This window comes from Hyperoodon ampullatus (assembly GCF_949752795.1).
Source record: "Hyperoodon ampullatus genome assembly, contig: scaffold_529, whole genome shotgun sequence".
Lineage (NCBI taxonomy): Eukaryota > Metazoa > Chordata > Mammalia > Artiodactyla > Ziphiidae > Hyperoodon > Hyperoodon ampullatus.
Window position 1 is genome coordinate 104,840 of NW_027640855.1, and position 22,378 is coordinate 127,217.

Sequence of the window (22,378 nt, forward strand, 5' to 3'; positions counted from 1 at the left end):
GCAACTGTTGCTGTGTACCTCTAAACAAATACAGTCACCCTATGTAATAGAATGTGTCATAAATCTGACCAATTAGAATAATTCCTCCATTCTTGGTGGAGTAGCTCTGATAGAAATGGACAGAGCTGGGCTCGGGGTGGGAAGGGGGTGGTTTCCTTCTGTTACAAGCTCTAAACTTTCTTCAATTTTCCTATGATTTAAGCCTAACTAAAATTTATGGACTTTTGAAAAAGAGTAGGTACTAAAATTAAGTAAGCTGAGAGTGTTGAGGGTGAAAAAAATGATAACAAATTTAAGAAAATGTAGAATTATTACTATGAGAATTACCAGAACTGTGTTTGCTCCAAATACGAGCCTGCTATAGCATTTTAATTAGGAATAGAATTAAACAGAAATTCACTTGCTGTCACCATCTGATAATATTACCAGAGACTTCCCTTAAGGAAATTTAAAATTATTTATTCTATGTAAATCTCTACAAGTCCTTAATTTCAACCTTATTATAAGAAATAACACACAGTATCAACAAGCTGGCAGAATTTTGACAATTCTCCTGCCTCCCTCCATTCCGCCTGCTTTTCCTCTTTCCCTCCCTCCCTTTCCCTCCTCTTCCCTCACTCCCTTTCTTTCCACAAAGCAAGGAAATGGGTATATAGCAAATAGTAGGGATCACACGCTCTCAATTACAGGGCTTGGGAATGTGGACTCTCACAAAAACAGACTTGATTTTAAATACTGTATCTGTGCCTTACTAATTTAATCATTCTGTGCCTCAGTTTGTCTGGCTGTAAAATAGGTGCAAACAGTACCTACCTCTTAGGATTGTTGTGAGGGGGGATTCCAACTGGTTTTAAAATAGTATTTAGCACAGAGGAAGCATAATAATTATTATTTTTCACTTCTCTGAATATATAAAACATTTAGTATTGGGATTCATAGTCTCAAAATCTAACACTCACTGATGTGAACATCTGATTAGCTAAATGGAGAAAAACATTGTTATAGTAATTATTTCTTTAGTTTCTCGTTTTGTTTTTTTAACTGAAAACCAGAATCACAATTTCTTGTTATTATCTGTTATCAATGAACAGTATAAGACTATAATATTACTTTTGACAAGGCACTGAATATTCGAAATGAAGAAAACTAAGAAATAGTAGTAAATAAAACTTTTCTTGTGCTAATCCCAAGTGAAAGATGAAATTAATGATGATATATATGTGGAAACTCTGGAGAAGTCATATAGAAAGAACCTCAAGTACTTGAGGCACACTTGAAATTCAAATGACACTAAATGACTAATTCTTAAATCAAGAACCCTTCACTAAAATTAAAAACACAAATGCGTTCTTTTTCTTGATTTCTTGTAGGAAGTGAAAGAGTACTTGGTAGGTGTCAGACTATTTTAAAAAGCAGGTTATAGAGATGATATTTCAGGAGTGTAAAAATACTAAGGCGGATCTCATAAATGATTGGTATATTATTTAATTCAGGTTAGCATCAGAATTGTCAATGTTTCTTTATTAAGCAATGCAATCCTTTAGGTAGGAAGCATGGTTCTTTGGAGAAGTTGATAGACACAAGATACACAAACTGGAATATGGTGAAAAAACACACAGGATAGATTTTTTAAAATTAAACCTAGGAATTATTTAACATGGCCATTTCTTTGGGTTGAAGAAAGAAATTCATATAGATTTTCCTGGTTCAGGTTCCAGTGAGGTCTATAGGCAAATTTGCAACTAGAGCAAGATTCAGACCTATTTCCATTTTTGTGCTTACGTCTTAAATATGTCCAGTTCCTAGAGCATAGAGGAAAGCACTAGATTGGCCATGGCATGAAACAGGTTAGAATTCTGGCCCTGCCACTTAATAACTGTGTACGGCTTAAATGGGCAATTTGCTAAACTTCATGAATTTCAATTCCCACCCTCCAACCCCCACCCTGGGCAAAATGAGTATAATCCTTTTTCTACCAACTCTAGAGAGTTAGGATGGTCTGAGGAGAAAATGTACATAAAAGTGCTTTGAAAATTATTTAATGCTTTAAAAATATTATTTATCATTATTTCAAGATGAGGGAAAACTCCCCCTCCACTAATATATTCAGTTTTTTATGGCCAGCTAGATCTTCCAGAAAGCTACATAAAAACTGGACATTTTAACAATACTCGGCAATGTTTAGATGTAAAAAAAAAATTATCCAAACTGGTACATTTCTTCTTAAACAGTTCTAAAAGTAATATATACATATTGCAATGAATTTGGAAATACAGAATGAGAATGGGAGGAAGTAAAGGTCACCCTGACTCTCTTATGTCTTGAGTTAACAATTGATAAATAATTTTTAAATTTTCTTTGGGTCTTTTTTCTCTATGTGTGTGATATTCAAAACCAAGTTGTGAATATGCTATATTTATTATTTAACATTCTTCTCTTCTCACTTGACATTTTACAAAAAACAATTTTAATTTGTTAGTTTCTGTATTGTTTCCGATTCTAAGCATCATAAAATACTTAATAGTGAAGATTACCTATGAGCTATTATGTAAAAAAAAGTTCAGCATATATAACCTAAATAAATATATTAGAAATTCATATGCTTTAAAGCAGTGATCCCCAACCGTTTTGGAACAAGGGACCGGTTTCCCGGAAGACAATTTTTCCACCAACAGGGTGGGCGGGGGAGGATAGTTGGTTCAGGCTGTAATGGGAGCGATGGCGAGCCATGGGGAGCAGCAGATGAAACTTCACTCGCTCACCCGCCGCCCACCTCCTGCTGTGCGGCCCAGTTCCTAACACAGCCAGGGGGTTGGGGACCCCTGCTTTAAAGGATATCCCTATGTTTTTATGTGATTGACCATTTCAAAAGTTTCATAGACAATTCCAATATTTATATTTAATTAAAGACCATGAAACTTTTTTTTAGTATTTTAAAATAAAAGATAGTTAAAGATTACTTCATTTAAAAGCTAATAACAAACCTCTAGAACACTTCCTTCTACTTAAGTGAGGTGTTAGATTAAAAAAGCACTATAGAAATATAGATTATACTTGACTTTAAATAAAAATCTGAATAAATACTATAGAATTGTTATCTCCCCTTTATTCTGTTAATAATTGGTAATAGGAATATTATGGAGAATGATTGAAGCTTAATAGTCATATGTCAATTACCAAGATCACATCTGTGTGGTACAATGAATTTGCAAAGGTAGACTATCAAATATATTTTATTGTCAAAGGTGGTCTGCCAACTGGCAAGTCATTTAGTAAGTTATGCTCTAAAATATATCATTTACTGATACCCAAGAGACATCTCGGTATGTCATTAATAGTGCAGAAACTCTAAGCCAGGGATATTTTTGCCTTTATAATTAATTTGAGACAGCAGCTAATAAAAACCAGAATAATAACAGTAGTAACCTTCAAATTAATTTTGACCCTAAGCTATAGCAATTTCAACAGAAGTTAGTATATTTACATACCAAATTAAAATTCCTAAACTTGTATTACAATTGATGCAATGTTTTTATGAAATACTACCTGTATAATATTTCATTAAAATAATAAAATGAGAACAATATAGAAATGTCATAAATGTTTGTGTCCTAGAAAGTATTTAGAGGGAATTTCTGGTAGTATAAATTAATACATGATTATTATTATTAATCATATTACTTTTATTTATAAAGCATCCAAACATACACATCTGTAATCTTATATGTCTTTACCATCAAGAGAAATATATTCCAGAATTAATTTTAAAAACACTGCTTTTACTGTGCTTATGTTTTCTAGTTGAGAAGTCTGGACTTTAAGCATTTTTAAATTATAGAACTAATCAGAAAGCAGGAGGAAACCAACAATACAACTGATGGCATTTGTTAATATAAACCTTTGTGTAAAAATGTTATGAAACTAAGAATGGAAAAAGAAGAGAATTATTAATCAACAAATGGCTGTTTTTAAAAATCTAGTTAATAGTATACTACCAGGGTTATTCTCTTACTTGAAAAAATTACAGTATATTAGGTTGTCCTAATTTGGAACTATGTAACTGCCACTCTCATGTTTCTAGTTTTACTAGAAGAGTGCATTTTTTTGGTATAAGCGTAAGAAAAAAAAAAAAAAAACTGGAACATTCCATAGTGCGGTTTCCTTCCTCCCTTTCCCCAACAGAAAAAATAAGAAATACTGTACCTAACCAACAGATCTGATGATTCCAAAAGGGACAAGTCTCTATTCTGAAACACTATTCAAGTCAGAACATTCCAAATTACGATTTTGTGAGACACTGGAAAATTATGGCATGAAAAATAGAAGAATATTTCTAATGCACTATAAAATGTATTCCTCAAAGAAAAAGAGCTAATGGAAGGCCAGAGCACTTAATGGATAAAATATAATCAAATGAAACAGAAGCATGTTCCAAGCTGAAAGGCAACAATATCACTATTCTCACATAATTGGATAGTAGACATAACCCAGTAAGATCAGGTTTAAAAACAGGTAAATATATATAAATACACATATGTATAAATAACATATATAGCACCTGAAGTAAATACATCTTCGTATTCATATATTAAAGAATCACTTTGAAATTTAAAAATATTTTTTTAACTATTGAAAAATAAACAGCTAGTGAAAAAATAAGTTTTCTTTGCAAAACTTGACTCTGGAAACAAAGATTCTTCAAATGCTTCTCCAAGAACTTGTCTCTTTATTTTAAATATAACCAAATAAAAAAATAAAATATATAATCAAATATTTGAAATAGAGGGCAAATGTTCATGAAAGCAGACATATATACATGCATATATATGCATATATATATTTATACACATAATTGGATAATATAATTAATATATATAATACACATAAAACACACATCTTCCTGAACTTACTATGGCATTGCATCCTGATAAACCCATCATCAATTGAAAATATCATAAATTGTAAATGCTTATAGTACACCCAATCTACCAACCGTCATAGTTTAGCCTAGTCTACCTTAAATGTGCTCAGAACACTCACATTAGCCTAAAGTTGGGCAAAATCATCTAACACAAAGCCTATTTTATAAGAATCTGTTGAATATCTCATTTGTTTTATTGAATACTGTACTGAAGGTGAAAACCAGAACGGTTGTAAGTGTGTCAGTTGTGATCGAGTCGCTGAGTGGGAGGAGTGGCTTGCTGCTGCTGCCCAGCATCACAAGAGAGCATCATGCTGCATATCAGTAGTCTGGGAAAAGTATAGTTTCTACTCTAAATTCAAAGTAGACTTTGAAAAAATGAAAAAATTCAAACTATAGTTTCTACTAAACGAGTATCACTTTCACACCATGGTAAAGTTGAAAAATCGCTAAGTTGAACCATTGTAATTCGGGGAATGTCTGTATATAAATTTTTGTATAATATATGTGTATACGTGTATGCACCTGTATATTTCAAACAGGAATTTAGACTGTTTGCTACATCTCTTCTTAGAAGCAGACTATGCCCCAAATCTATGCCTCAAGCCTTTGGTGAATAGCTAATGAATTCAGTATTCAAACAGGGATTAAAAATATTGACTTGGAAATTCAGGACAAACTTACTACTAAAAATGTTTTACACTTTTTACTTAAAAGAACATAGTTAGGTACACATGATTAGACTCTACCAACTGAAATAAATTATTGCCGATTTGGCTAGAGTTGTTGATCACCACAAAATTCTCTCTTGTGGACAACTATGGCTTACATATTAAATGGAAGGCTTTAGGCAGTTTTTATACTTGTTTCCTTAGACCTAAATGGTCCACATAATGATAAAAAGTCAAATAAGAAAAAAATGTAAAATTATGTGCTTTTCAAGCCCAACAAAATTGTTATCATACTAAAGCTCATCTGTGTACTAACAGTGCAGTTTTTATAGGCAGGTGTTTCTGGTACTAAAGTTTTCACGTTAATTGAGGCTCTATTTTGGATTTCAGTTTAAAGTTGTTGCTAGTGATTGAATCTACTCAGTAGTGCACATTTATGAATAAGACAAGACTCTGAATATTAAAATTCTTACATGTACTCTCTAAATTCATTGAGATTCAGTCAAATAGAAAGATATCATATACCAAGAAGATTCCTTTCTATATGATGTACAATGGAGTAACAGATTAATTTTCCTTTTTGGACAACTTAATGATATTGATTAACATTAAAAAACTTCAACAGTTACATATTTAAAAAAAAAGATTGGGGTACGAGGCAGATAATTAGTAGTATTACCTTTAACGGCTTTTGTTAGAGGAAGTGAATGTTAACAACTCTTTATAAATTAAAGTTGCCCTCTCCCAGGAACTTCAATACTGTATCAGAAAAAAATAAAATAAAATTGTCAACTATTGCTTTTAAGAAAGGGAACAATTCCCATTTTCTATAACATTACTTCTGAAATCAACACCCTTATTCAACAACCTCGATATCATTTCTGATAATGAGTCAGTGAAAAGAGTGATTAGACAAATGGTACAATTCAGAAAGAAAATAAGATGCAGACAGAAATTCAGAAAGAAAATAAGATGCCACGTGAGTTTTCCCAGGTCATCCAATCAACTCCTGGCAGAGTTAAAAATAGAAGCTAAGACTAATTCCCACAGCTACTGCCAGATCAGAGCCTGACAACTTTGCATTGTGGTAGCTTCAACCTCTCCTGCTACTGGGATTACCTGCATTGAGACATCTTCCTATGAGGTTCAGTCATTTCAAGGTTTGCTTTAAAATGGAGAGGGGTAGGAAAAGGTTCATAATTTTAGGGAAAATCTGTGGTAATGAGATCTCATTGTAAACTGCTCACGAGAATTAGAAAGATAAAAACTGGAAATGTTTACTAACCCTTACTATGTCTCAAACACTGCAATAAGTTCCCTTTTATGTTATCTTGTTTAATCTTCACAACAACCCTGTGATTTTCCTGTTTTAAATATGCAGAAACAATTCACAGTGGTTAAGTAACTTACCCTAAGTCATAGAGGTAGAAAACAATAGAGGTAGGATTCAAACTAGGTGAGGTTCAAAGTTCAAATTCACTTCCTGAAAAACATGATTAGAACATAAATGGTAGCCAAAACTCCCCAAAATAAACTAAAAGATTAAAAGAAAGAGAGAAAGGAGGGGAGGAGGGCCTTGTGAGCTGCATACCTTAAAAATAATGTTTAGACTTTTGGATTGATCTTAAAAATGACCAAAAGCTAGCTGCCTGAGAGCTCTAAGAATAAAATTATTAACAAACTAAACAAAAAACATTGATTTTTATACTCACTTTGAGATCAACCCAATTGCTTTCCTTTCATAACACTGTACTGCCATTTTATTTCATTTTCTATTATATTTATTAAGGGATATTTTAAAGACAAGTATTTTGCCTAGCAGGTTAATGATTTTTTTTTTCTTCTAAACAATGACCAAGATGCCAATCCGCCTCCCCTTATTCAATGGACTAATTAGTGTCAGATCATTTTAGGGTCATATTTAATTTTTGTGGTGAAATAGTGATTTCACAAACCCTGTGAAGATGTTACACATCCACTATAACATGCATGCAGGTGGAAAAAATTTTCAACTGATGTAGATTTTGCTTTCTCTATGAGTGTATTCTTCACAATCAATGAGATAGAAAAAGACACAGAGATAAGAGAACTGTTGACTAATATTTTCTTATCAAAATCTGTATCTTGGGCTTCCCTGGTGGCGCAGTGGTTAAGAATCTACCTGCCGGGGCTTCCCTGGTGGCGCAGTGGTTGAGAGTCCGCCTGCCGATGCAGGGGACACGGGTTCGTGCCCCGGTCTGGGAAGATCCCACATGCCGCGGAGCGGCTGGGCCCATGAGCCATGGCCGTTGGGCCTGCGCGTCCGGAGCCTGTGCTCCGCAACGGGAGAGGCCACAACAGTGAGAGGCCCACATACCGCAAAAAAAAAAAAAAAAAAAAAAGAATCTACCTGCCAATGCAGGAGACATGGGTTCGAACCCTGGTCTGGGAAGATCCCACATGCCGCAAAGCAACTAAGCCCATGCGCCACAACTACTGACCCTGTGCTCTAGAGCCCACAAGCCACAACTACTGAGACCGTGCGTCGCAACCGCTGAAGCCGGTGTGCCCTAGAGCCCGTGCTCTGCAACAAGAGAAGCCACCGCAATGTGAAGCCCACGCCGCAATGAAGAGTAGCCCCCGCTCCCCGCAACTAGACAAAGCCCATGCACAGCAATGAAGAACCAACACCACCAGAAATAAATAAATAAATAAATAACTTAAAAAAAATAAAATCTGTGTCTTGCATTTTCAATTTTCTAAAAGTTCAAATCCATTGTGGTTGAAAAAAGAAGAGTAATGTCATATGTTTTCTTGTCCTGGGAAAATGGACTGTGCTTGGTTGAGTGTGTTTATTTATTTATTTTTTTATTGCCAAAATTTCTTTTTTATCATTTTTATATCTACTAGTACTTATTTGAATTCTACTCACTGTTTTTTTTAATCTTTGTTGGAATACAATTGCTTTACAATGGCGTGTCAGTTTCTGCTTTATAACAAAATGAATCAGTTATACATATGTTCCCATATCTCTTCCCTCTTGCATCTCCCTCCCTCCCACCCTCGTTTTCCCACCCCTCTAGGCGGTCACAAAGCACTGAGCTGATCTCCCTGTGCTATGCGGCTGCTTCCCACTAGCTATCTACTTTAAGTTTGGTAGTGTATATATGTCCATGCCACTCTCTCACTTTGTCACAGCTTACCCTTCTCCCTCTCCATATCCTCAGGGCCATTCTCTAGTAGGTCTGTGTCTTTATTCCCATCTTACCCCTAAGTTCTTCATGACATTTTTTTTTCTTAGATTCCATATATATGTGTTAGCATACGGTATTTGTCTTTCTCTTTCTGACTTACTGGTTGAGTGTCTTGAACTGCTCAAACTTTAAGGTCCATCACCTCTAATTTGCACCTTACCAAAACCTCAGACAAGAAACAGGAGAAAGGGTAGTGCCATCCATAATTCATTCCCACCACACCTACAAAAATAGTCACAAGGAACTTGTGTAGAATACCAATTCTTTTGTATTAGGAAGGCAGTTTTCAAAATTAAATGGTATTGGTTCATTTTGTTGTTTAATAAATATCTTGCAAATGCCTATAATAAAGCCAAATACCAAACTGACCATTTAAGTTGCAGAAATTTTTACGTTCTTGATATTTTACTATTTTAAAGTAACAGTTTACATTTGAGTGCTTACCATAATATATAATACCAATAAGCTCCCTAGAAATCTAAACATTTATAAAATACACCAAATGCTACTGTCTCATGCCTTGCTTTGCAATCCTGGATTGCTTTCTACTATGGAGATGATGTAAGAAATATAAGCTAGATATCTCTTCTACGGGATCACCAGCCATGTCTCAACTAACTTTTATCAGTGGAGACTCTCAATACATACATATTTATTTATTATAAAACTCTTCGGTACTGATCATTAGGTAATTCTGGTAAATGTGGGCACGTAATAATAGTTAAGAATGTCAGCCCCATTTCATTTCAGCTTGATCCACTGCAGAAAAGCACAAATTAGATGAAAGCAATTTCCCCAAGAACAACTCACTTCCTTGAGATGAGAGATAGATAAACTTGGATGAACAATGATTTGTCACAATTTATTTTTGAGGGTAGTGGTTTAAAAAAAGTGCTAATGTAATGTTTTCGGAATGAATTCTTTTAAAAATGCATTAATTCTCCAGTGAATATAGTTTATAATTAAAAACCTATACATGTAATTTTACTTTTCTAAATTTTTACATATATAACAAATATTGAAATCTTAAAATCTTCATTATCTTTAAAATTTGATGGCCTTTAAATCTGAATTTGGATTTGGTGAGTCTGACGGATTATTCTTAGTGACTCTATTGGGTACCACCAATTCAGATTCCACATTATTTCTGCAAGTGTCAGAAGCATTAAGTTTTGTGAATGGATAGAGGGTATTAGCATCCTGGTGGTTTTTCACTACATTGAGATGACCAGAGAGCCTGAGTGTGAAAGATCATGGAGAGGAGTGTAAGAAATGGCACTAAAGGTATCACTGACTTCTCTCTATTTACTCAGATTCTGCAGTATACAACAGAAGGAACAAAGCAGGTTGTGTTGCTGCTACTGTTGCAATGACCAAGGATCCTCAGTCTCATAGCCATTGCAGTCCATTGTTTAAGATGTGAGCTTGTTGTTGCTTATTCGGCAAAAGTCAGAATGCTTATTTGTTTTATGTCTGTTTTTTAATGAGGGTTTGATGAGACAGCAATAAAGACAAAAGTAAATAGGAGAAATGTTTATTAATAGGTCCCTCCATCCCTATCAACCAAAGAAAAGGCATACCTTAAAATATTGTTGTGAAATGTCGAGGGTGTGTCTGTCTGTGTTCTTGCCACCCTTCACCTTTAAGTAGCTTTTCAAAAATACGTTATAAACATGTTGTTTCATCCTTGCCCTTTTAGCCTGTTAATGTCTAATTTAAGTAAAGCAGGATGCAATCCCCAGCAAGTTATCTGTTTCTCCTTTCTTGGACCATGCAAATCAAAACAGTCTTCTTCTAAGGAGGGTAGTGAAAAGTTGTGCCAATTGTGTTCATACTTCAGCTATTCCAACATTCTTTAGTTTAGCTTAAATGAGACATTCTCATCTTTGGGCTTTAATTATTCTGTTTAAAAATAAAAGTTAAAAGATACTCTAAAGAGAAACTAAGAAAAAATACAACCAAATAAAAGATTTACCATAATGCAGGTACATAAATATGAACTAAAAATACTTTTAAATTAAAAATTAATCTTTTTATTTTAAAAATTAATCTAATTAAAATTACAGATTAGGCTGGATAGAATTGATCCATTGCTGAAGCTTAAAAACAAACTAGCTATAAATGTTACTAGTTTTCTACACTGTTGTTACAAGACTTGACTGACATCCGTGATGTACTCTGTAATATTTCTCAAATGATGAAATGTGTGATCCAGAGACTTGAAATATTTCAATACTTGTGTATAGGAATTTTCTTCCATGAACTAGAAATGAAAAAAGTGAGAATGTTTCCTTACTCAAATCACATTAAGTGGATTCCCTTATATTACTTGCATTCATTTTTAAGATAGTCATAAATGGTTACATAAAATACAGGAATATTATCTGTTGAAGAAGTTGATGGTTTTTTTTTTTTTTTTTTTTTTTTTTTTTTTTTTTTTTTTTGCGGTAGGCGGGCCTCTCACTGTTGTGGCCTCTCCCCTTGCGGAGCACAGGCTCCGGAGCACAGGCTCAGTGGCCATGGCTCACGGGCCCAGCCGCTCCGCGGCATGTCGGATCCTCCCAGACCGGGGCACGAACCCGTGTCCCCTGCATCGGCAGGCGGACTCTCAACCACTGCGCCACCAGGGAAGCCCCAAGTTGATGGTTTTTATAGTCAATGTATGTATTCAAATTATAAATGTTTCTGCATAATCTCTGACCCAACAATACCATTCCATGCCACTCCAAGAATTCTTCCATCAAAAGTAAAAGCTCCAGTACATAAAGACATGAACCTCTATGTCCATTACCACATTTCTTGAAATCATAAAACTGTTTGGAACTTAATAAATGTTTATCAATGGGTTTTGACTGAATGAAATTATGGCTCACTCATAGTACACATTACTGGGCATCTACTAAAGGTAATACGGTAGTGATATATGCTAGATATCATTAATATAATAGAAACATAATGTACTAAAAGTGTTTTGCAACTAAAAATCACTATACATTGTATGGCTTTATAAAGGAATGAAATGCTGCTACGTGCTATAACATGCATAAACTTTGAAAACATTATGTTAAGTGAAAGAAGCCAGACACAAAAGGACAACTATTGTATGATTCCACTTATATGAGGTAGTTAGAATAGGCAAATTATAAACCCAGAAAATAGAATAGAGTTAACCAGAGGCTAAGGGGAGGGGAGAAATAAGGGGTTATTGTTTAGTGAGTACAGTTTCTGTTTGGGATAATAAGAAAGGTCTTAAAATGGATAATGGTAATGGTTGCTCAACATTGTGAATGTACTTAATACCAATAAATGATACACTTAAAAATGGTTAAAATGGTAAATTTTACATTATGGGACATTTTACCAAAATAAAAATACACTATAAAGTAAAGTAAAAATTTACCTCCTACTAGGCATACTATGAAGTTTGCATAAAATTGCACTTATTTTAGGAGCTTATATGGTTATTATCATATTTGGGGACATGTAAAGAAAGCAACAGCTTAAGTAGTCCTCTTGAGTTCTTTCTCTCCATCTTTCCAACCCGGTGTTTTCCAGATTAATGGTTTTGTCACGCCTCTCTTTGAATACTAGCATCAGTAGGAATGCTAGCTAGTACTGGTTTCCTTAAGTATCAGCGAAAAATTTTAATGTATTTTTATGCTGGTAATTGTTTTAGAACCTGGGAGGGATGTCATTGTTTTCTTAACTTGGCAAAAGCAAATATATTACTGTAGACAGCATTACTAGAAAGAAATAGTAACTTTGAAGTAGACATATGTCCATCCTAAGAAAACTGAATATATTTCAAAGCAGACCACACCACTCAACTGCTGGCAATGTTCTTCCACATACTTGGCGGTATACTACTCGAAGTCTGAGAACTGTTTCTTTTTTGTAAAAATGATTTTGATTGGAAAACCCTGAATAAATCCTTTGGAGTGTGTAACGTTTAGAGCTCCTTCTGGGATTCCTTTTCCATGAATCAAGGTTCTTTGATTCACTATCCTCCTTGGCACTTGCTTCCTAGTCATCTCAGCAGCCTTTGTGCCAGTGCTAAGGAAGAGCTCCCATTTTAGGTCCTAAAGCAGGGAGAACAATAAAAGGAGAACCTCATTTCAAGTACCAGAAATGTCTGGGCTATAAAGGACACACATATTGTCAAAGTAAGCCCAGAGTGGGGTGACATCACCAAGGTCATTCCTGGCTCCGCGTCCCCCCCACAGGAGGAACAACTAACAATTATTTGGAAACAGGACACTATTTGAGAGAATCCTAGAACATGGAGGTGAGGCTGAAGCACCCCCGTGCACCACAGAGACCAAGACAGACTGCATTAGAAGGGTGAGAGAAGGAGCTACACGTTGACCACACTGCCCCTCCCCCAGGCCAGTGGAGCACCATGGGTGAGGTCTCCCGTGAACCTCTGGTTCCTCCAGTAGGAGAAGAGAACTGGGGGACAGCAAGCACCACCACTAGCATTGGGGTTGCTTTGTGGGAGCCACTGCTCTAATCTGCTCCACTGGGATTGCAGGGGAATCTGCAGGGTTTGACCACTAAAAGTTGGACTGTGATGAAGGGGGAAGGGGCATGCAACAGCCAGCACATGGATTGTGACAGATGGAATTCATACCTGCAGTGCCCAAGTAGGGATCACAAAGGGCATCTTTGCTTATCTACAGAGCCAGGTTGGCGGGGCACTACAACCAGGGAACTCAGGGTACAGATCCACCTGATACGCATCTGGCCCTTGAACCTGGTTTGCCCATAGCCAGGGAAAGAGCAGAGTCACAGCCCACCCACTGTGGACAGTGTCTTCTGGCCATCTGACCAAAAGGGCTGGCAATAAATCCTGGAAGCTATTTGGCCCAGTCGTGCTCCAGCCAAGAGGCAGGCAGCCAGAACTCATCACTGGCTCTGGTACAAAGCAGAGCCAGTATCAGGTGTGGAGGGATCCGGTACCATGCACAGGCACGGAGATTAATTCATATCCAAGGCTGAGAGGAGCTCCCAGCTCCTCCCAACTGGGGAGCCTGTTTGAGAAATTAAGAGTAGCCTGGAGTGGCCCCTTCTCATCCCACCCAGGCAAAGGAACTGGGACTAGCCCCATCCCATCTGCTGTGGAGAGTGTCTTCCTGGCCCATCTGACTAGAAGGATTGGTGACAACTCCTAGAAACTGTGCGGCCCAGCAGTGCTCAAGCCTAGAGAAGGGTAGGCAGAGCTGACAGTCTGCAAAGCCAAGCCAGTAGCCTTGTTCAGCCACAGAACGTGGAGTGTGGATCAGCTTGAGTTAAGACAACAAAGAGCTTTACTGGCTTTAGAGCTGCTTCTCCTGCTGCACCCAGGCAGGAAATCTAATTCATAGCCCTACTCATCACTGAATACAGCCTTCAGCATGTCCAACTGGGGAACCTAACCAGAGAACATGGGAAGCTGTACAGCCCATTAAACAGCCCAAGATACAGTGGCACTTGAACAGACAGCACAGCCTGTGGCCTCCCCCATCTGCAGGGCAAAACCAGTGCCCTCACCTGACCAGGGAATTAAGTGCACACTCTGGCCTGATTTGGGTTCCCAAACAATGAACTATACAGGCTCTGGGTCCTGTCCAGAGCCAGGTCCTATACAAGCTCTGATTCTCTGCCAGGAAACTAATTCATAGCCCCATGTACTACTACTACTGAATATAATACCCAGTAAAGTCTGGAGGAAGAGCCCAATTATTCACATATGCAGATACCAATGTAAGGAATCAAGGATCACAAAAATTAGGCAAATATGACACCACCAAAGGAAAGTAATAAAACTCCAATAACTGACCTTAAAAAAATGAAGATCTGGGCTTCCGTGGTGGCGCAGTGGTTGAGAGTCCGCCTGCCGATGCAGGGGACGCGGGTTCGTACCCCGGTCCGGGAGGATCCCACATGCCGCAGAGCGGGCTGGGCCCGTGAGCCATGGCCACTGAGCCTGCACGTCCGGAGCCTGTGCTCTGCAATGGGAGACGCCACAACAGTGAGAGGCCCACACACTGCAAAAAAAAAAAAAGAATATCTATGAACTGGCAAAGAATTCAGAATAATCCTCCTAAGGAAGTTTAGTAAACTACAAGAAAGCACAGACAGCTAAGTGAAATTAGGAAAACAATGCATGAACAAGACAAGAAGTTTGACAAGGAAATAGCAACATCAAAAAAACAGGAGCACTAGATTTTAAAAATACAATAACTGAACTGAAGAATTCAATAGAAAGTTTCAAAGGTAGATTCGACCATGCAGAAGAAAGAATCAGCAAACTGGAGGATAGAACTTTAGAAATTACCCAGTGAAAGGAACAAAAAGGAAAAGAATAAAAAGAGTGAAGAAAGCCTATGGAAATTATGGGACACAATAAAGTAAACAATGTTCATGTCATGGGAATTCCAGAAAAAGAAAAGAGAGAGAGAAAAGGAAAAAAAGTATATTTAAAGCAATAATGGATGAAACCTTCCCAAACCTAGGATGAGAAATGGACATCCATATCCATGAAGCCCAAAGAAGCCCAAATAGGTTGAACTCAAATAGGGCTACTCTGAGACACATTGCAATTAAATCATCGAAAGTCAAAAACAAAGAAAGAATTTTAAGACCAGCAAGAGAAAAGAGAGAAGTTACATACGAGGGAACCCTGGGATAATTGGATATTCACATGTAAAAGAATGAAATTGGACCAATATCTTATACCACTCACAAAACTAACTTGAATTGGATTAAAGACTCAAATGTAAGACCTGAAACTATGCAACTGCCAGAAGAAAACATAGGACTAAAGCTCATTACATGGGTTTGGTAATGACTTTTTGGATATGACACTAAAAACACAAACGACAAAATAAAAAATAAACAAATGGAACTACATCAAACTAAAAAGCTTCTAAGCAGCAAACAAAAACAAAAACAAAAACAAATCAACAAACTGATTGAAAAGACAACCTATAGAATGGGAAAAACATATTTGTAAACCATATATCTGATAATGGTTAATATCCAAAATAAATTAAAAATTCATACAAATCAATAGCAAAAAAAAAAAAAAAAAAATTACCCAATTAAAAAAATGAGCAGGGCTTCCCTGGTGGCGCAGTGGTTGAGAGTCCGCCTGCCGATGCAGGGGACGTGGGTTCGTGCCCCGGTCCGGGAAGATCCCAGGTGCTGCGGAGCGGCTGGACCCGTGAGCCATGGCCGCTGGGCCTGCGCGTCCGGAGCCTGTGCTCCGCAGCGGGAGAGGCCACAACAGTGAGAGACCCGTGTACCACCAAAAAAAAAAAAAAAAAATGAGCAAAGGACCCGAATAGACATTCCTCCAAAGAAGACACACGAAAAGCCAACAGGTACATGAAAAGATGCTCAATACCACTAGTCATTAGGGAAATGCACATTAAAACCACATTGAGATATTACTTCACACCTGTTAGAACAGTCATCCTCAAAAATGTCAAGAGATAACAAATGCTCGTGAGGATGTGGAGAAAAGGGAACCCTTGTGCTGTTGGTGGGATTGTAAATTGGTAAAGCCAGTATGGAAAACAGTATGGAGGATCCTCAAAAATTAACACTAGAACTACATATATCTAGCAACTCCACTTCTAGGAATATATCCAAAGAAAATGAAAACACTAACTCAAAAAGATATCTGCACCCCCATGTTCATAGCAGCATTATTTATAATAGCCAAGACATGGAAACAATCTAAGTGCCCATTGATGGACAAATGGGTAAAGAGGTTGTTTTATATATTTATAGGTATATACATATTATAGGTATACACACACACACACACTGAAATATTATTCATCTGTAAGAAAACAAAGAAATGCTACCATTTGAGACAACAGAAATGGACCTTGAAGGCTTTATGCTAAGTTAAATAAGTCAGAGAAAGAAAGGCAAACACTATATGATCTCACTTATGTGTGGAACCTAAAAAAAAAGAAAACAATCATAGAAAAAGAGATCAGACATGTGGAGACAGGTCAGGAGACAGAGGGTCAGGGGAGGGGAAATTGGAGGAAGACGGTCAAAGGTACAAGCTTCCAATTGTAAGATAAATACATACTATGGACATAATGTACAACATGATGACTATAGCTAACACTGACGTGTGATATATAGAAAAATCGTTAAGAATAAATTCTAAGCATTCTCTTTACAGAAAAGTATTATTTGATCTCATTTATATAGATGTGTGTGTTTGTGTGAGAGAGAAGGACAGAATACAAAAATGCAAAAAGAAAAGTTGTAAAGGATGAAGCTGCTTAGGTTTATACCTCAACTATAACAGATAACAATTTGTTTAATTTTAATAGGTACAAAAATAAATATTAAGCATAGAACAAGCAAAAAGAAAAACTGAGCCCAGCGTAGATGTCCTTAAAGCATTTGCAAAGGAGGGCTTTATTAGGTCCGCAAACACCTGCAATTACAGGCAAAATTCTGTGTGTGTGTGCTGTGTATGTACTTGGGGAGTGGATGCATAGCCTTTATTGAATTATTAAAGGGGATGTTAAGACCCAAAAGTTTAAAAAGCACTGGAAAGCCTGATCACAAAACAATTTTAAACTACTCTGATTATGTTTTTATAGTTTTCCTTCACTCGTTAACACTTCAAAGAACAGCATGTGAATGTGGAAAGAATCTCTGCCATTTAGGTAAGATCTCTGAGTCTCAGTGTAAAATTAGCATATAGTAGAAGGATGAAATTATACACCATAGATGAAAGTACCTAGCAGAGCGCTTTAAGACTAGTACTTACTTATGCAAGACATCTTCCCCTGCTTATTTGTTTTCAGTAGAATGAAAGCATACTGAAAGCTGGTACAATGTCTTCTTTGAAGTTTTCTTTTGTAATGCTTACTATGCTTTTTGATACGGATGAGCCAATATCCACTTAAGGGCATGTAAGCTCACAATAACTTTTGTTGAATATAACTGTTTGAATGTACTTTCACTATATTATTATATAGGGATTTTAAACTAAAACGTACTTGCACACATTATTTAGAGCCTAACTTGGATATCAGAGTAGGTGGATATACACCCCTGGAAAATAATAGCTAATTTCTTCACTAACATCAAACTGCTGAACATCTACTTTGCATATACATAGCTAGGCACTGTATTATGAGTTGCAGGTAATAAAAAGTTGTTAGTCAAAGACTCTGCTCTCTAGGGTTATTTTACAACAGCAAATCATGTTCAAACTAAAGGATAGACCAAAATAGAAAGTGCCATAGGAATTTAGACAAGGGAGAAACACATCTGAAATGAGAAGGAAGGTGGGTATGGGGAAGGGTTCATGGAAGAGGCAGTGTATGCTGTGAGCAAGGTTTCAATGTGTAGCAGGGTGAGTGAAAGGAACAAATGAAGACATATAGTCGTGATATCATGAGGCACAAACTAGAAATAAACAGCACTTGTTCTAGGCTGGTCATGAGGTAATTTAAGGGGATTACTGAGAAACTAGATACAGAGATATCTCTTTATATATTACTTATTAATAATACTTTTGAACACAAGCATTTAATTTAAAAAAAAGAACAATATAGGGATAGGAGATTAGGAGGTACAAACTTTTATTATAAAATGAGCTATAAGGATATATTGCATAGCACAGAAAATATAGCCAATATTTTATAATAACTATAAATGGAGTATAACCTTTAAACATTGTGAGTCACTATATTTTACACCTGTAACTTATATAATATTACACATCAACTCTACTTCAATTAAAAATGCTACTTTAGTGAATAAAACACTAAGCAGTAAAATTTTTAAAAAAGAACTTAGAAGAGAACTTAAAAATAAAGACATAAAGAGCAGGTTGAAACAGCGCAGGAATCTGGCAATTAAGAGGCCATTGATAACTTTCAAAATAGCACTTTTTCTACCCATTCTCAGTGGAGGCAAAGCCTTATTAATCCTACTATTTCTTTTTCTGTTTTTCAAAATCTCAGGATAAGTCTATTTCAATTGTAGCTAATGGCAGTAATGCAGCACCAGAAAATGCCTTTTGTAAGGAGAGGCAACTTTGAATCCTAAATCGGTACTCAAGTCTTAATTTACTGATAACACTGACCACCCACCAGACTAAATGTTTTTTTTTTTATGTGATTGGAAAGCAACAGATTGATTTCAATTCTATCTTGTCAAATCTACAAAAAAGTTCCCACAGTTCATTTAGCAACTAATAGCGTACATCCTTCTATTTGGTATTACTCCTCCTCCTTAACACCGGGCAATTAATTTTGCCTTTCTCTGGGAAACGTTTTTAACAAAGGAAATAGAGTCATAAATCAGTTTCGGATAGGAAATCATACAACGATTTCTACCTAGGGCTTTGAATTTAGAAACTTTCCTCAGAAATTGTTGAAATATAATGAAGTCCAAACTCAGAAATAACTTAAATTTAATTATCTTAGTTGCACTAAAATAACAAATTCTATTTTCTATCTTGTTTTCTTTCTTCCCCAGAAGGCTTCTCCAACCCTAATCCATAACTTAATGCATTCATCTCACCTATAAAATCACTGGCAGGTATGATGCCGGCTTTGGCGGCTCCAGTCCCCTAATCCTGACCCATTTCTTGCCAAAGAATTCAGTTTCTTCAGAAACCAAGTAACAGACATTTCAATTTCTAACCATCATTAGCATATTTTCATGTACTAATACTCAACATAAGAACACCTTTTAAAATTACAGAAATTTTTACTGTACTTAAGATCAATTGCACTAACCTGTATTTCATAAACCTTGGGCTACTTTCTTAAAAATGAATTATTATTTTAATATGTTTTTCACTTATTATTCAGAATAATTATTCATATAATTAAATATTTTACAATTAGGTAAGAAAGGTGGAAAATAGTTTTGCTATTCTTGTTCTTTGTTCTCTCTTCTACTTGGTGTGCCTGAGTCAAAATTTTAGAATATTGAAAATTTAATATTTCAAACCCAAACCACATTTAAAGATAATAATAACAACCAGCCAAAACAATTTCGGTCCAGAGCTTGGCATGGTCCGGGGAACAGTTCTCTGAGTGGGCCATCTGAGTGGGCCATTTGGAGTGGGATTTGCCCACCCGCCTCCACTCCTTCTGCCTCATATACTGAAGATAGAGACAAAGAAACCAACTCAAGTCTTTCCAAAGTGTATTTATAAATAGAGAATTTGTAATCAGAAAAACAATAACGATATATAATAGAAGTAACATGATTTTTCAGATCCAGTATCTTGTTCTAAAGCAATATTTTAAAAAGAAGGTAAGGGGCTTCCCTGGTGGCGCAGTGGTTGAGAGTCCGCCTGCCTTTGTAGGGGACACGGGTTCGTGCCCCAGTCCGGGGAAATCCCACATGCCGCGGGGCGACTGGGCCCGTGAGCCATGGCCGCTGAGCCTGCGCGTCCGGAGCCTGTGCTCCGCAACGGGAGAGGCCACAACAGTGAGAGGCCCGCGTACGGCAAAAAGAAAAAAAAAAAAAAAAAAAACGTAAGAAGGTTAGCTATAAACCCAGGCCCTCTTTTTTATTGATCTCCTATTTTAATTTGTTAAAATAAAATCCATGGCCTTTTGAGTCAAACTGTCTCTTTAATTTCAGATTTAAAGATAACAAATCTCTTTTTAAATGGAATATTGGCACACAGACACCACACAGTCTGGCTTATTACAACTGTTCTCTGTTGGTGAAGTGGCACATTTGCAATCCCCACCATAGCAATCTTCACCATTTCACAGAATATCATTCCATTGTACATCCCTAGGTGAGCAACAAGAATGGGCACTTGAGCTCAGGAGCAAAGCGTTTGTGGGGAAATCCTAGGTCAGAACCCCTAAAAGGGGAGACTAACTTGAGGATGCCCAAATAACCTGAGGTTTACCTTGGCCACCTCCCCTGGCTTTCTGACTGCCTGTGGGAAAAGTCTCTCTGGAAACTCTTTTGAGGTTATTGGGGGAATCCTAGGACAAACACACTGCTTGCTTTTGCAGGAGGACTTGCCCCATACCCTACCCAGCTAGGTGTCTCACAACCTAGCTGGACTAAAAAAGCTTCAAGAAAAACGGGATAGACTGACATTTGCATTTCTACTTCCACCTATTCTTATGCACATGGAGCAAAATATGTAGGTAGAGCCCTCTTTCTCACACCCCAATAGATTCTGCTGTCCTTGAAACCCACCTGGTAGCTGCAGTGACTACAATGAAGGGAGTTACCGGAAACCATATTGGTACTGGGCTTAAAGGGTTTTTCATGCCATGCATTTTGGGGAAGGACACAGATAACAGTCCAAACGTGGTATAAGGCAATGCCCTTTCTGGGTCCTTGAAAAATCAGTCACGGAACAGAGGTGGTGGACAGGAGCTGACAAGAGCTGGTTTGTTAATGAGCACAGCATCCCCGGGGGCGGGGGGGAAATCAATGAAATGATTGACAAGAGAAGATGGTAAATGAAGGGAGAAGTGGGGACAAGTGCTGCTCAACCCAAGCTGAACTCCAGGAGGTAAATTTCTCCTCTAATTTGAGATTCTTTCTAAAGGTTCAGTATTGAAGTGGATGTTTGACGTTGAAATGTGCAGACCCATTCTGATAACTGGAAAGGGAGGAGGCTGAGGAACGCAAAAGGAGAAGGAAGATTTCCGATTACTTCTCCAGGCTGCTGACAAGAACCTGCTGCTCGCAAACCACAAATTAACCAAGCGAAGGTTGAAGGTAGCAACGTAAAAGTGCAACTCAAATTATTTTACATTCGGAATCCTCTTCAATATCTAAGCGAGTGTAGCACAGCAATGGTTGACTATCTTAAGATTACAGAGGCTGACCGCCTTCTTTGTTTGCCCAGTAACACCGCTCCTCCAATAATCTCAAGCACTTGGCTGATTAACATTTCAATTTCAGTTGTTGCTCCTTTTCCCATTGCAGAAGGCGGCAGGGATATTCCCCTTCTTCCCTCTGTATTACAAACCCCATTACTAACCAAGCAGAAAGCACCGCGCAGTGTGGCCGAGGCTAATAATAGCCGGGCTGCTTACCTTCTCCGGAGGGATCGAATCAGCGCATGTCCCGGGCGCCGGCTGCCCCGGGGACGCAGTGCCGCCGCGGCGGGTCTGTGTGTGGTCAGCTCGGCCGGCCCCCACCCCACCTGCCAGCTGCAGCACCTGCTCCCGGCGCCGAGCTCCGGCCGCCGGAAGTCATCCCCCGCCCCTGGCCGGATCGCCACATTCCGCGCCAGCCGCGGGGGGAGAGGGGCCTCTCCCGGCTGCGGGCACCGGCTCCTGGAAACTGCGCTCAACGATCGCTACCCTTCCCGGTTGTAGGGTTATTTTCTAGGAATGCTTTTACAGAAGAAGCGTCGTCGGCTGGTGGACCGAGAGAGAAGAGCCAGAGTGACTTTCCCTGCAGAGCGCCTTTCCTCTGAGCGCTCCCCTGTCACTCCCGCGGCATGGACGGCTCCATTCCGCTGTGTGGGTTTTCCACCCTCTTCGTCTTCCTTATCTGTTTTGTTCATTTCGCTGAATTTGAGAGTG

The 22,378-nt window shown here is 37.7% G+C and overlaps 1 long non-coding RNA gene across 1 annotated transcript in view; it reads right to left on the bottom strand.

Moving 5' to 3' along the window:
• Positions 1 to 22,112, bottom strand: part of LOC307070015 — a 114,806-nt gene extending 92,694 nt beyond the window's left edge. The window contains exons 1-2 of the long non-coding RNA XR_013811516.1: positions 21,884 to 22,112; positions 14,644 to 14,851 (exon numbers count right to left, since the gene is read on the bottom strand). This is a non-coding gene — a long non-coding RNA (uncharacterized lncRNA). The remainder of the gene's footprint in view (positions 1 to 14,643; positions 14,852 to 21,883) is intronic.
• Between the last annotated feature and the right edge of the window lie 266 nt (positions 22,113 to 22,378).